Source organism: Budorcas taxicolor, chromosome 2 (assembly GCF_023091745.1).
Source record: "Budorcas taxicolor isolate Tak-1 chromosome 2, Takin1.1, whole genome shotgun sequence".
Taxonomy (NCBI): domain Eukaryota; kingdom Metazoa; phylum Chordata; class Mammalia; order Artiodactyla; family Bovidae; genus Budorcas; species Budorcas taxicolor.
In genome coordinates, this window is record NC_068911.1 from 63,078,821 (window position 1) to 63,093,863 (window position 15,043).

Consider the following 15,043-nt stretch of genomic DNA (forward strand, 5'->3'; position numbering starts at 1 on the left):
CCTCCCTCCCCACTTTTCTGTTCTCTGTTCCCATGTTTTTCACTCCTTTTAATTGTTTTCCGGTTGTTATTTTCATTCTTCCTTTCATTCAACACACATTTCCTGAGAGCCTTCATAAGCCAAGTACTGTGCTAGTCCTGATTATACTGACATGAGTAAGATGTGAAAGTCACAGTTTTTTGAGGAACTGACAGTTTCAAAAAGAAAAGTGTAAATTGATAATTTCTCAACTCCTTTCATTTTCATTATAGTTGATGACGTATTTTATTTTAGTAGTCTAAATTTGTTTTTGAAATATAGAAATCATAAACACAGTGAACATATTTGTAATAACAACAAATGCTCAAAGCTGGCCTTGTTATAGTTGATGACGTATTTTATTTTAGTAGTCTAAATTTGTTTTTGAAATATAGAAATCATAAACACAGTGAACATATTTGTAATAACAACAAATGCTCAAAGCTGGCCTTATCCCTAATCAACTGTTTTATTATACATTATTTTAGACATTTCAACCCAATTTCACCAGAGGTCTGATTTGTGATTAACATAGTATCTTAAGTAAGAATATGCCAGTTATGACATTATTTCAAGTGATTTATAATTTATTTATAATTAAATAAGAAACATTGACTACTATACTCATTATCATCATAAATTAGTTATCTTTCCTTTATCTGGGAAAGCATTATTATCGCTTTATGCCAATGTGTAGTTTAATATCCTGCTCACTTTAAATCTCATGTTAATTTTGTCTTATATTTAGAGGAAGTACAATTTCTAATAATACTATAATGAAACTGATCCAGAGCAGAATGGAGACATCAAGAAAATCTGACTTTATTCTCCTGTTTCATTATAGGCACTCTGAGACGCTGCAGATTTTTTTTCCTGTATCTCTTTTTCCACAAGTTAATTTACATTAACCATTATCACTGTTTCATGGCTTTGAAGGTTTACGTCCTCAGAATCAGGAGTTAAATAATTTGATGTATTTTAAAAAAAAATAATTTTAAGCAAGTTTATTTGATATACAGATGAGTATTAATATCAAATGATTTTAAAAATTATAAGCACTTGTTAACTGCTTAACAAGATAACAGAAATTTCCTTGACATAAATTAAATTTGGTTTCATTTTTAAGGAAGTAAATTAATGCATTAAATTTAAATATAACATTTATTTAGCAATAGCAGTAGATGAACCTCTGTTTCATTTAACACTAAATTATATAATTTGGTTTCCTACCACAGGGGTTTAAAATCATGTTACTTAAACAGATGGTATGTAATACTTGACCTTCTCAGAGATGATAGAATTGAAAAGTACATGAACAAGAGTATAAACATAAATTTTGAAATGCTGCAGGTGAATATACAATTCCTAGTTAAAAACTCTCTTCAAATAGAGTACTGCTGCTGCTGCTGCTGCTGCTGCTAAGTCGCTTCAGTCGTGTCCGACTCTGTGCGACCTCATAGACAGCAGCCCACCAGGCTCCCCTGTCCCTGGGATTCTCCAGGCAAGAACACTGGAGTGGGTTGCCATTTCCTTCTCCAATGCATGAAAGTGAAAAGTGAAAGTGAAGTCGCTCGGTCGTGTCCGACTCTTCGAGACACCATGGACTGTAGCCTACCACGCTCCTCCGCCCATGGGATTTTCCAGGCAAGACACCCCTCATCAAATACCAGGCTTTGTCTTTAGACAATGAACTTGAAAGAAGATAGGCAGCTTGGAATGAAGAAAATCATTTATCAGAGTTGTCTGCTTCTCTTTCATATCTCTTTTACAAAAGAGGAGAAAAATAAGACATCAGGGAATGAAGAATTTGAAATCTAGTAATCAAGGTTTCAAATGTATATTAGATACAACTATTAAGGCTTCTTTGTGTAGCAGACACACATTGAGTTGGCTACCCAGTTCACAGTGATTCTATAAATGGTCCTCCTCACACATTCCTCATTGGGGGAAGCTGTTCATCCTCTTTATGCTCTGAATGGGAGGTGACATACGGTTATACAGTAACCTGCACCTCCCCAAAGGACATGAATGTGGAACAAGACGAGTTAATCACACTACACCCTTCTGGCCATTGTGACTGGTCCAGGGGATGGGTGTATGATTTAGTCTGTGCCAATCAGTGTCCTTTCCTGAGATTTTCCAAGCTGGGGTTAAAAGGAAGCACTATTTCTGTTTGGTTAGTAAGCTATAAGGATGAGCTAGGATGCATCAGGGATCACGTTTCTAGTTTTATGTGTATAGCATAAAAGCAGGCCCAAAATCATATAGCTAATGACTAAAGAGAAGCAGACTCAAGATGTGGAAAGAGGAAGAGGGAGAGGCAGACAGAGAAAAATGATTTATCATCTCACAGTCATCAGGATTGTTACCATAAAAAACAAGTAAAACAGAAAATAACAAGTGTTGGCAAGAAAGTGGAGAAATTGGAACTCTTATGCATTGTTGATGGGAATGTAAAATGGTGCAGCCACTATGGAAAAACAGCATGGCAGTCCCTCAAAAATATTATAAATAAAATTACCATATGATTCATTAATTCTACTTATGAGTATATGACTAAAGGAGCTGAAAGGCTTCCCAGGTGGCTTAGTGATAAAGAATCCACCTTCCAATGCAGGAAACGCATGAGATGTGGGTTCAGTCCCTGTGTCAGGAAGATCCCCTGGATGAGGAAATGGCAACCTACTCCAGTATTCTTGTCTGGAAAATTCCAAGGACAGAGGAGCCTAGCAGGCTACAATCCTTGAGGTCCCAAAGAGTGAGACATGACTGAGAGGCTGAGCACACAGGCGTATACATACAATGGACTATCCGGTCTTAAAGTGGATAGAAATTCTGACACATGGTACAACATGGTTGAACTTGAAGATGTTATGCTAAACAAAATAAGCCAGTCATGAGAGGGCAAATACTATATGATTCCATTTATATGAGGTACCTAAAGTAGTCAAATTCATAGAAACACAAAGTGGTTGCTAGGGGCTGGGGGAAGGGGAAAATTGTATAATGCCAATAGTTTCAATTTTGCAAGATGTGCAAGTTATGATGATTATATGCAAAATGATGTGAAAATAATAAAAATACTGAAATGTATACTTAAAAAGTAGTTAAGATGTGAATTTTATATCAATGTTTTACCACAATTAGAAATTTGAAAATTAAGCAGTTCTTAAAATTATTAGAAGAGAATATCGGTACAAATCTATCTAATGTAAGCATGATGTCAAAAGTAAAAGATGTAACAAAATGTCTGTATATACAAAGAATGTGTTAATGCTGGTTTTCTGTTGCTCTTGGCATTATGGTTACTTTTTTTAATCTTTAATATATTAAACTATTTCTCTGTAATGAACATTATTGATTGGCATAATTAGAAAATCTGGTAAGTAACTTTTAGTTAGGAAAAATAAGATGCCAGTTTTCTTCCTTCATTTATCAAAGATTGTAAAAATGTTATGAAATTCAATGTTAGGAAAGGTATGGAAACAGATACTTTTATACATTGCTCATCGGAATATCATTTGGTACAGCCTTTCTGGAAGCAACTTAGTGACATATATCAAAAGCCTGAAAAACATACACATTCTTTGATCCAGTTAGTCCACATCTGAGAATTTATCTTTCTGAAATATGCCTGTAGCCCGAATGTTCAGCTATAAACTTGATCTCTGATGATTTTGGTGTCGTTCATAATAAAAAGAAATTGAAGACAAACTAAAAGTCCAACAAAAGTTAATGGTTTTAAATAAATTGTGGTCATATCTACAATAGAATACTTGTTTAAAATTTTTGATTGCTTTACACTGTTGCGTTGGTTTCTGCCATACAATAACATGAATCAACACAGGTATACGTATGTCCCTGCCTCTTGAACCTCCGTCCCACCCCTCTAGGCTGTCACAGAGCACCGGGTTGAACTCCCTGGGTTGTTCACCAACTTCCCACCAGCTGTTCTACATATGGTAATGTACATGTTCCAACATTACTCTCTCAACTTGTCCCACTCTCTCCTTACCCCTGCTGTGTCCACAAGTCTATTCTGTATGACTGCATCTCTATTCCTGCCCTGCAAATAGGTTCATCAGTACCATTTTTGTAGATTCCACTCATATGTGTTAATATACGATAATTGTTTTTCTGATTTACTTTACTCTGTATAACAGGCTCTAGGTTTATCCACCTCACTAGAACTGATTCAAATTCATTCATTTTAATGGCTGAGTAATATTCCATTGTATATATTTACACCAGTTTCTTTACTCATCTCATCATCTGTCCATAGACATCTAGGTTGCTTCCATGCCCTAGCTATTGTGAACAGCGTGGCAATGAACATCACAGGTACATGTGTCTTTTTGAATAATGGTTTTCTCAGGGTATATGCCCAGCAGTGGGATTGCTGGGTCATTTGGCAGTTTAATCCCTAGTTTTCCTTCAAAAAGAAATCTCCATACTGTTCTCCATGGTGGCTGTATCAATTTACATTTCCACTAATTATGCAAGAGGGTTCCCTTTTCTCCATATCCTCTCCAGCATTTACTGTTTGTAGACTTTTTGACGACGGCCATTCTGACTGGTGTGAGGTGATAGCTCATACAATAGGATGTGTGTGCTAAAGTCGCTTCAGTCTTGTCCAACTCTTTGCAAGCCTATAAACTGTAGCCTACTAGGCTCCTGGGTCCATGGAATTCTCCAGGCAAGAATACTGGAGTGAGGTCAGTGCCCTTCTCCAGGGGATCTCATCTTCCCAACCCAGGGATCAAAACTGAATCTTTCACACCTCCTGCATTGGCAGGCAGTTTCTTTACCACCAGCAGGTTCTTCTTTGGGATGCCCCATACAATAGGATACTTCATAGCTATTTAAAATTATGTTGCAGAAGAATAATAAAAACATGGAGTAATATTCATGTTATATAGTTAAATTAAAAATAACTTTTAAAATCAAATGAGTGGTATGATATCATTTGTGTAAAATTATAAAGATATAAGCCTGGGATAAAAAGATATTAAAAAAAAAGACTAAAAAGCAGCCATTAAAATAATAACTGTGCTTTTTTCCAGTGGAGTTTAGATTATTTTTGGCATAGGTGAAATGCTTATAGATCCTCTGAAGTCAGCATTCCCAGATGAATGGTGTAGTATTGAAGAAAAGAGATCTAAAATCATAAAATTTATAATGCAAATTTTTACAATATGATCAAAATGTTAAAGTACCAATATCCTTTTGCTCTGGTTTTCTCCTTGAGACACAACACATATGAAAGAAATAAAGGAAAATGCAGCCATTTTATTACCTAGTAAGATGCACTGACTTCACTGACATTTCTGTTAACAGAAACTAAGATTTAAACGTGACTTTCATGCTCTCTACTAGTGAATGAAAACATGAACAGATCAGAAAGTTATCTGAAGGCAAGCTTTTATTTTCCACTCTATTTCAATAATCACCATGTTTCTAGAATCTCTACCCTATCTCGATAAACACTTTCTGTTTTCGTTGTTGTTCAAACCCCTTCTTAATCCTCACTTGAATTCCAGTCTTAACACATGTTTTACTACCTTGTAACCTCCTAATAATCTTTTAAAAAGTGACTCACTTGGTTAATGAGAACTAGACACTGCAAATTAATTTTGTGCTGTACATCTGATTCTACTTACATGAGTAGATGGAAACTCTTTGGGGAAAGGTCTTTGACATTTTTCTTTAAACTAATTAGAACACTACATGCATAAATCGCTAATGGAGAAAAAAAAGCTATGTCAGTCTTTAGCTGGTTCCTTTAGAACTGTCCTGGAATATAAAAATCAATCTGATACCTGAGATTACATGAGTAGATCTAAAATCTCACAGAATGAGGAATATTAAATAACCCCAATTCTTAAATAGAACCAGCGATATAGTTTTTAAAATGAAAGAGCTGAGGCTAATTCATATTTTAAAGTAAAACAAAGTTTTACACAACTGATTTCTGAGGTCTATGATTTGACAAAACCCATGTCCTGGTAATCAAAAACACACAGGACAAAGGGATGGGGGGCGGGGAGGGGGTATTGTCCCCCTAAGGCCAGGCTGGAGGAGCTATACTTGCCCTGCCTCAGCCCACCTCTCCCTGCTCAATAAAATGATCTTAAACTACAAAAAAACAAACACCCTCCCTCCCCGCAAAAAAACCCACATAAACCACTAATGGTGGAACCATTAGCTATCACTTTCGTTGTTGTGTTGTTTAGTTGCTAAGTCGTGTTTGACTCTTTTGCAGCCCCATGGAATGTAGCCTGACAGTCTTCTCTGTCCATGGGATTTCCCAGGCAAGTATACTGGAGTGGCTTGCCATTTCCTTCTCCAAGGGATCTTTCCAACCCAAGGATGGGACCTGTGTCTCCTGGATCGGCAGGTGGATTCTTTACTACTGTGCCACCTGGCGTATTGTTAATGCCAGGGACTAATGGAAAAACTGAAAAATAACCAATAAATGGCCAACTTAAAAAACAGAAAAGAGATAATTGGACAAACACAAAGCAACAAGCTTAGTGCTGTGTTTAGACAAGACTTTGAAGCATTGTTACAATATTCAAATAATACTTTGTCTTAGTAAAAAAAAAAATGGAAATGAAGGTATTTGTAAAACAGATAGCATATCACATTTAACTTGAACAGTTTAAAAAATATCTAGAGATATCCCAAACTACCTAATCTGGCAGAATTTTGTATCTCACTGCTCTAAACATAAATTATTGCTTTCTTAACCCAAACGTTGACTTGTATTGCCCATGGTCCACTGAAAATAGATGTTAACAAATGAAATATGTCTCAAAGAATTAAACCTCACTGTTTCTGAAAAAAAAAAAAAAAGTTTTCATCTGCTAATGCTTGTGGTAAAGAATTTATCACAATTTTTCAAATAGAAGTAGCTCCAAATACTATTTTTCCCAAGGTATTTCCCCAAGGACTTATTTTACAAAAACTTCAATTGATGTATAAATGGAGAAGAGGATTGCCCTCTGTGTGGATGACTCAGTAGGGTACCAAAAACATCCATCTTACTAATGCTGACAGACTAGTTACCTTCCTTCTGCCACTCTCTGGAAAGTGCTCTGAACCATGCTGCTGCTGCCGCTAAGTCGCTTCAGTCATGTCCGACTCTGTGCAACCCCATAGATGGCAGCCCACCAGGCTCTCCCATCCCTGGGATTCTCCAGGCAAGAACACTGGAGTGGGTTGCCATTTCCTTCTTCAGTGCATGAAAGTGAAAAGTTAAAGTGAAGTCGCCCAGTCGTGTCTGACTCTTAGCGACCTCATGGACTGCAGGCTCCTGGACTGCAGGCTCCTCTGTCCATGGGATTTTCCAGGCAATAGTACTGGAGTGGGTTGCCATTTCCTTCTCCAGCTCTGAACCATACTAAGCCTCAAAAAAACCACTGGAGTCTTTCTGCTGCAAACTCTTTGAGGAGCATGACACGTGAAGTCCAAACACCTCAGTGAGAATGAGTTAGTCTTTTGAGAAAGGAAGAGCCATCCAATAGGAGTACACTGGACACAGATCACCGGGAGGCCAGGATTGAAAGGGAAAGACAACAGCAGAGAAAACGAAGGCAGAGGCAAAACAAACTTGTCCTACGTGTCAGTCTTGCCTTCCAAGACAGACTTTGGCTTCTGCATATGTTCTTTCTGAGCCATTCTTAGTCCCTGCCTCTCCTCATTATATGCTAGCTGATCAAGAAGCAGAAAGTGGATAAGGCAAGAGGGCAAGTCATAAAATTTTAATGCTAGAAAATATCGCCTTGTTTAATAGTAAAAAAATTGACAAGTGATGTTCCTTCCTGACTCCAGAGGAAAATCACTGAGAGAGAATGGCACAGGTTGCTTTCCCTGAGAAGCAGACTCTGAGCAGATTAGCAGGCAAGGAGGTTCATGAAGAGCATTCTAGCGTCATTGCCTATGCAAGGGAAGGCCAGGGAAGGCCAGGGAAGGGGAAAGGACTGGCAGAGGGGGAAACTGGGCTGTGATGGGTTCTCACGGAAAACAGCCCTTTGGAACTGTCTGAAGATGAGACAACCCTTGGAGATGCTTGAATTGGAGTAAGGGGGCCAGGCCTTCACACCCTTCCATTGACCAGTGACTGCATGCAGACCATCCTGGGAAGGGCACATGGCCTGAGGGAAGAAAACTCTCTTCAGTTAAGGTAATCCCTCACGGGGCTGACAGCTGAGGGCCGTCTTGTCCACAGTACTCCTAGCAGCTGGGGGAATAAGGCCTTCAGTCCTGAAAGGGGATTGGGATAGTGTTCAGTAGTGTATCAGTGTCCACCTCAGAGAGGAAATTCGTACCTGCCACGGAGCGTCTTGTGTGTAGTCACTCAGCAAACAGCTTTGAATAGATGAATATATTATTGTTTTATTTTTCAGTTGCTTACCCCTTACCAATGGAAAAACAAACGTGGCATTATTAAAGCTTTTACAGACAACTGCCCTCAGATACTAGTTTTTGTCATGTAGAAAGCCTAGCAAGAAATCTTTGTAATAAATAATGTGACAGGGTCATCCCTGGTGGTTAAGACTGAGCTTCCAAGGCAGAGGTTACAGGTTCAATCGTCTCTGGTCAGAGAACTAATATCCAGCATGCTGCATGGCCAAAAAAAGGAAAAAAAACAGAGATCGATCGATCTGTGAGAATTTGCTGTAACTTAGTGCACATTTAACTTTGTATCTTCATAAAAAATCCTTTCATTTTGAATCAATGTCAATCATACAGGATGCTTGAAAAAAGAGTACTAAGAATTTTTGCTATTTGAATAATTTGGGAGTAAGTTCCCAACCTACTGCCCCATTACCCTTCAATACTATTGTGTGTATTTCCTATGTACAAGGACATTCTCTTATCTCACCATAATACAACCAATTAAGATGAGGAAACTAGCATTGATACATTACTACCATCTAATCCTTCAGTTCAGTTCAGTCGCTCAGTCGTGTCCGACTCTTTGCGACCCCATGAATCGCAGCACACCAGGCCTTCCTGGCGTCCATCACCAACTCCCGGAGTTCACTCAAACTCATGTCCATCGAGTCAGTGATGCCATCCAGCCATCTCATCCTCTGTCATCCCCTTCTCCTCCTGCCCCCAATCCCTCCCAGCATCAGAGTCTTTTCCAACGAGTCAACTCTTCGCATGAGGTGGCCAAAGTACTCAAGTTTCAGCTTCAGCATCATTCCCTCCAAAGAAATCCCAGGGCTGATCTTCAGAATGGACTGGCTGGATCTCCTTGCAGTCCAAGGGACTCTCAGGAGTCTTCTCCAACACCACAGTTCAAAAGCATCAATTCTTCGGCACTCAGCTTTCTTCACAGTCCAACTCTCACATCCATACATGACCACTGGAAAAACCATAGCCTTGACTAGACGAACCTTTGTTGGCAAAGTAATGTCTCTGCTTTTGAATATGCTGTCTAGGTTGGTCATAACTTTCCAACCCTGTTCAAGTGTTACCAGATGTTTCACTGCCATTTATAGCACAAGGGTCTAGTCCAGAATTAAGTGTTGTAGTTAGTTCTATGTCTCTTTAGAAGTCTTCAGTCTGGAACAGTTCCTCCATCTTTCCTTGATTTTCATGACTTTGACACTTTTGAAGATCATAGGTAAGTAATTTTTAGAATGTTCCCACTGTGGCTCTAATGTCACCCTAAAAGATTATGCCCCTTTGGCAGGAAATCTCATAGATGTGATAAAGTGGTATCTCCTATTGTGGGAAGGAGGGTTCCACATTCTTAGTTTGTCTGATTACTTGATTACTAGGGTGCTCACTTTGATCATTTGATTAAAATAATGTCTTCCAGGCCTCTCTATTATGAAGTAACCCCATTTCCCTTTTTAATCCATAAGTATTTTATAGGCAGGTACTTTGAGGCCATGTAAGTGTCTCATTCTTTTCAAACTTACAACTTATTTATATCAGTATGACTCAGATTCATATTTCACTCAATGGGTTATAACTTATTACTGTTATTAGTTATTTTGGTGCTCAAATTGTTCCAGACTTATCTAGGGGGATTCACTTCAAGTTGATTTATGTTTTCTTTTGACATGGTCCCCTTCATCATTTTGAAGGGCATTTCCTTAATTTTAAGCACAAAAAGATGTTCCAGGTTTACTTGTATTTCCTCTGCCCTAACTGTGAAGTGAAAGTGAAGTTGCTCAGTCATGTCTGACTCTTTGCAACCCCATAGACTGTACCTGCCAGGCTCCTCCATCCGTGGGGTTTTCTAGGTAAGAGTACTGGAGTGGGTTGCCATTCCCTTCTCCAGGGGATCTTCCTGACCCAGGGATCGAACCTAGGTCTCCTGCATTGCAGGCAGACTCCTTACTGTCTGAGCTGCAAGGGAAGCTCTTGGGGATCTTCCCAACCCAGGGATCGAACCCAGGTCTCCAGCATTGCAGTCAGATTCTTTACCAGTTGAGCCACAAGGGAAGCCCCCTAACTGTGAAATCAGCCATTTTTCTAAGCCTCTACTAAGGCCCCATCTCTATTAGTACTCTGGACCCATCACAAGCATGTACAAGAAATGCTAAAGAAGAATTTATGAAAACTATGTAATGGATTACTTTTTGCTCTTTGAATTTGAAAGATACATGCTCTGTGCTTGAAATTCTAAGCTCCTAAAATATGTCAAGGTTCATAAGAGCTCACTGCAATATCTTCACTGTACAGATTATCTTTACCATATCTAAGAAGCAATGCAGTTAATAATTCCATGCATAGCATAGTGCATTTATAGTGCCAAGGCCTATAAAAGGTGATTAAATCTGTGTAAAACTGCTCTATGGTAAAATCTGTGACTGCCAGTTTAGCAGTGTGGTTGGTGGACTTCAAGCAGACAATATGGGTTTGTGTCTCAGTAGAATCATCTAGCATGAAAATAATCTCTATCTAACTAGGTTGCTGTAAGTATTAAATGAGATAGCTCCTGTAAAACTGACATGCAAACAGTAAAAAGATATTTTAATATAAAGCATTACATAGAAATTCTAATAATCACTTTGTTAAAACTTCTAAGAGAACTCCTTGGTCTCAAGAAAAGAAAAACCAGTGTGGCAAAAAAAACTCTTAGCCTTTTAAAAATGCAAGATCGCTTTGATATGCCATATTTTTTATAGGACCTTTAACATATCTCAAACTGCAACTTTGTTGAAGTCTGGTGATTGTGCTATTATTGCTTATTAATTTTCTCACATGCTTTGTTAAATTCAGAATGTTTTATTCTTTGGGGTTGACAGATAAAGTGTTTGTTAAGCTATTGAAATTATTGAGAATAAACTACTAACGAAATACAGAAAAGTCTGTAGCTCTTTCAAAGGTAAGAAAGTGGCTTGTTAAAACTATGAGTGGACCTGGATAATGAGTTAGGAAAAAAAAGAGATATTCAAGAATTCCCACTTGTTATTCAGTGGAAATTTTATAGAAGAGATAAAATTAATGAATTACTGAATTTTTAGTGTGAGAGTGGTATTACTTTTTAGAGTCCTTACCTTTTAGAATGGATTTCCCTGGTGGCTCAGACAGCAGAATCTGCCTGCAATGTGGGAGACCCAGTTTTGATCCTTGGGTTAGAAAGACCCTCTGGGAAGGAAATGGTAACCCACTCCAGTAATCTTGGTTGGAGAATTCCATGGACAGAGGAAGCTGGTAGGCTACAGTTCATGGGTTTGCAAACAGTCAGACACGACTGAATAACTTAAACTTTTTCATTTAGAATACATACTGAAGTATTTTAAAATGAAACGTGGAAGATATTTTTTGCTGAGGGAAGTGGATGAGAGTATATAGTCCAGCAGCCAGCAAATATTTTTCTTATTTTGGTAAGCTGCTAGATAGTAAACATTTTAGGATCTGCCTTTGCAGGCCATACAATCTCTACTGTAACTACTCATTTCTGCTATTGTGGCATGAAAGCAAGCATAGACATTTAAACAAAAGAGCATGACTGTGTTCTAATAAAACTTTTATTTATAAAAATAGCCAGTAGGCTGGATTTAATATGTGGGTCATAGTTTCCCAACCCCTGCTATAAATGAAACAAGATTTACCATGACAAATAATTATGAAGCTCAGTCATGGGTATATAGAAGTCATTACACTATTCTGTGTATATTATATACTTGAATTTTCCTATAAGTTTTATATAATAAAAAGTCAAAAAAAAAAAAACAACAGATGAAAGTTTGGATAAGAGAATGGGGTAACCAGGTTTGTAATAAAATATACTACTATTTAAAATATACATTTAAAAGTATTCATAGTTTATTTTAGTGATCAGGTTTACTGGCAAGAATAGAGGACTATTTTCTATTTTTGCTTTATATAATTTTCCTGATCATTTTTTTAAAATGTACTGAATTTGAACATCTTGTCCACCTTTCAAGAAACTGCTTATTTTTTGTGGTGCACTAAACTCAGGCATACTTAAGTGCCACGAGATTTTAAAGCACATTTTATGTTTAAAGACCATCACGGAAAATAAAAGAAGCTTCACACAGGGTTCTAGGACTCTGAGTGGCAATGCTGTTGAAAGGTCAAGGTTCAGGGTATCTCCTTGCTCCAAATCTAAAGCTGTGATATGTAATATGTGAAAGAAAACAATATATACAGCTTAGAAAAGAAAAAGACAAACTTTGTTTAATAAGTTAAACATTTCTGTGAGCCAAGAACAGAAAAGAAATGCAATTAAGAAGGTAAGGAGGAGGAGTCATGGGCTTGCAGGCCCATAGGTGGTGAAGAAGACAGAAGCAATTCAGAGTCTGTATCCTTTTGAGGAATAGAGAATAAGAGCACTAGATGAGATAGAGATAAGAGAGAAGTTCACTGCCTAACAACTAGGAGCTGGGCTAGGTGACCCTCACTTACCCTGACCTCTTCATGAGGAATCTTTAAAAAGCTGCTGCTTACTCCAGCTTGGCACTACGGTCTTGGATAAGCTGTATATTTCTCGAAGCAGGACAGAAGTGCAGCCTGGCAACCAGTAACTCACATATTACCACACAGGATGTGATAAATTCCTTCCCCAATTCTTCTTCCCTCCTTCTATCCATATCCTACACCATTCTAACTCTGAAGTTCTTCACACAAAAGGGAGTGAACTTTTTCACACTTTGACTTTGGGCTCAGCAGTGGGACTTGCTTTGGCCAGTGGGACATCAGTAGATGTGATGGAAAGCAGGGGTTTTAAAATGTGCTTGTCTAGTGGGGCTTATAGGGCTTCCCTGGAGGCTCAGTGGTAAAGAATCCACCTGCCAATGCAGGAGACACGGGTTAGATTCCTGGGTCCGGAAGATACCCTGGAGAAGGGAATGGCACCCCACTCCAATGTTCTGGAAAATTCCATGGACAGAGGAGCCTGGCATACAGCCTATGGGGTTGCAAAGAGTCAGCCATGATGTAGCGACTGAGCACAAATGGGGCTTGTGCTTTTACACTTCTGCTACCCTCAACCTGGGACCTAGCCCAGATGAGTATCTGTGGAGAACTGTTCTACTTGCACACAGACCTGTGATGTGGAGCCGAACTTCTCTAGCTGACCTGTAGACTCACGAATGAAAAGCTTATTGTTATATGCCACTGAGTTTCTGTGGTTGGTTGTTTTGCAGCACAGCTAGCTGATATGGAAAACCTAATACTGGGATGCTACTGTATTAAGAAAGTAAAATATATGCTATTAGTGTAGGGAACAGGTGGCAGATGGCATGAACATTATTACAGAAGCTGGAAAAATGGCAACTTGCATTTGGTAACAACGCTGCCTGTGGTACCATGAAAGACTAAGGGTGGTTTCTAGGCTTATGTTGAAAGTTATTAGCATGTTACTTTTCGATACATTTTAAAAGGTGCTGTAAGAGAGAGACTAATTCAGGAAAAACAAAAACAAAAACCTTACAACTTGCAAGAATTCAGAGGGGTTTAAAGAGCCCTGAACTTGCTTATCTGGAAAGCAAAGTTCTTGATTTCCAGCCAGGAAAAACCTCAGATTCAGCTTGGGGTGTGTGTGTGTGGGGGGAATATAATTAAGGGCATTGCTGTAACTTCCTTTAGTAAGACATCTGAAAGAAGGCAATGCCTAGAAGATCCCCTCAGCGAGATAATCGGGCTTCTAGAAAACTTAAGGGCAGGATCTCTCAGAAGGCTAATTGGTGGAAGTTCCTTTTAATAGTCTAGTATGTCATGTCCCCAAAGGAATTGTGGGTATGGCTTTGTAGAGTTTACAGAAAACAAATACATTTAAAAAATCCATGTTTTTGACAGAATTTTATCTCTCTCAAAAAAGATATAAAAAGACCTCTGAGCCAGCAACATTTCATAGGCAGAAAGTAGCTGAGAAACCCTCTTAGTGTGAAAAGGGCCATATTCTCCAATGCACTTTCTGGAAGTGATCAATAACAATGACAGAAATCTAAACTTCCTGACAGCATGAAATCAAGAGCAACAGAGAACAACAGACTGGAGACCCACTGCCAGGGAGCAAAATTACCGTCTAATCCAGAAAAACGCCTTACTTCCAGAGTAGAGGGACAGGTTATATTTTTCCCAGGGTATTTCAGAAGTGGTGAATGCTAATACCTTCTGATCTTCCCCTTTTTGATCAAGAGTATTAAATGCACCTAATATATCCTTGTTCCATCATTCCATGTGGGGTAAGGGTGAAGGCAAGATTACACACACACAACACACATTTTAGTTCATAGGTTTCCAGGTCAAGGAGAACCACATTCAAATCTGATATATATCATAAAATATTAGATTTTGATCCCAAGTCCATGATTGGATGAGGCTTTTGAGGGTCTTGGGTTAAGGGTGAGTTTATTTTGCCTTCTTTTTCTTAAGGATTTTATTTTTTTGACGTGGACCATTTTTTAAGTCTTTATTGAATTTGTTAAAATATTGCTTCTGTTATATATATATATGCCTTGAGGCATGTGGGATCTTAGCTCCCTAACCAGGGATCAAACCTATCCCTTGCACTGGTAGGTGAAGTCTT

General features: G+C 38.4%; 1 protein-coding gene across 1 annotated transcript in view; it reads right to left on the reverse strand.

Annotated features, from left to right (window-relative positions):
- Window positions 1-8,546: 8,546 nt before the first annotated feature.
- RBM45 (RNA binding motif protein 45) overlaps window positions 8,547-15,043 on the reverse strand; it is a 37,404-nt gene continuing 30,907 nt past the window's right edge. Inside the window, exon 11 of the mRNA XM_052664127.1 lies at window positions 8,547-8,642. The gene's annotated coding sequence lies outside the window, so the exon portion shown is untranslated. The remainder of the gene's footprint in view (window positions 8,643-15,043) is intronic.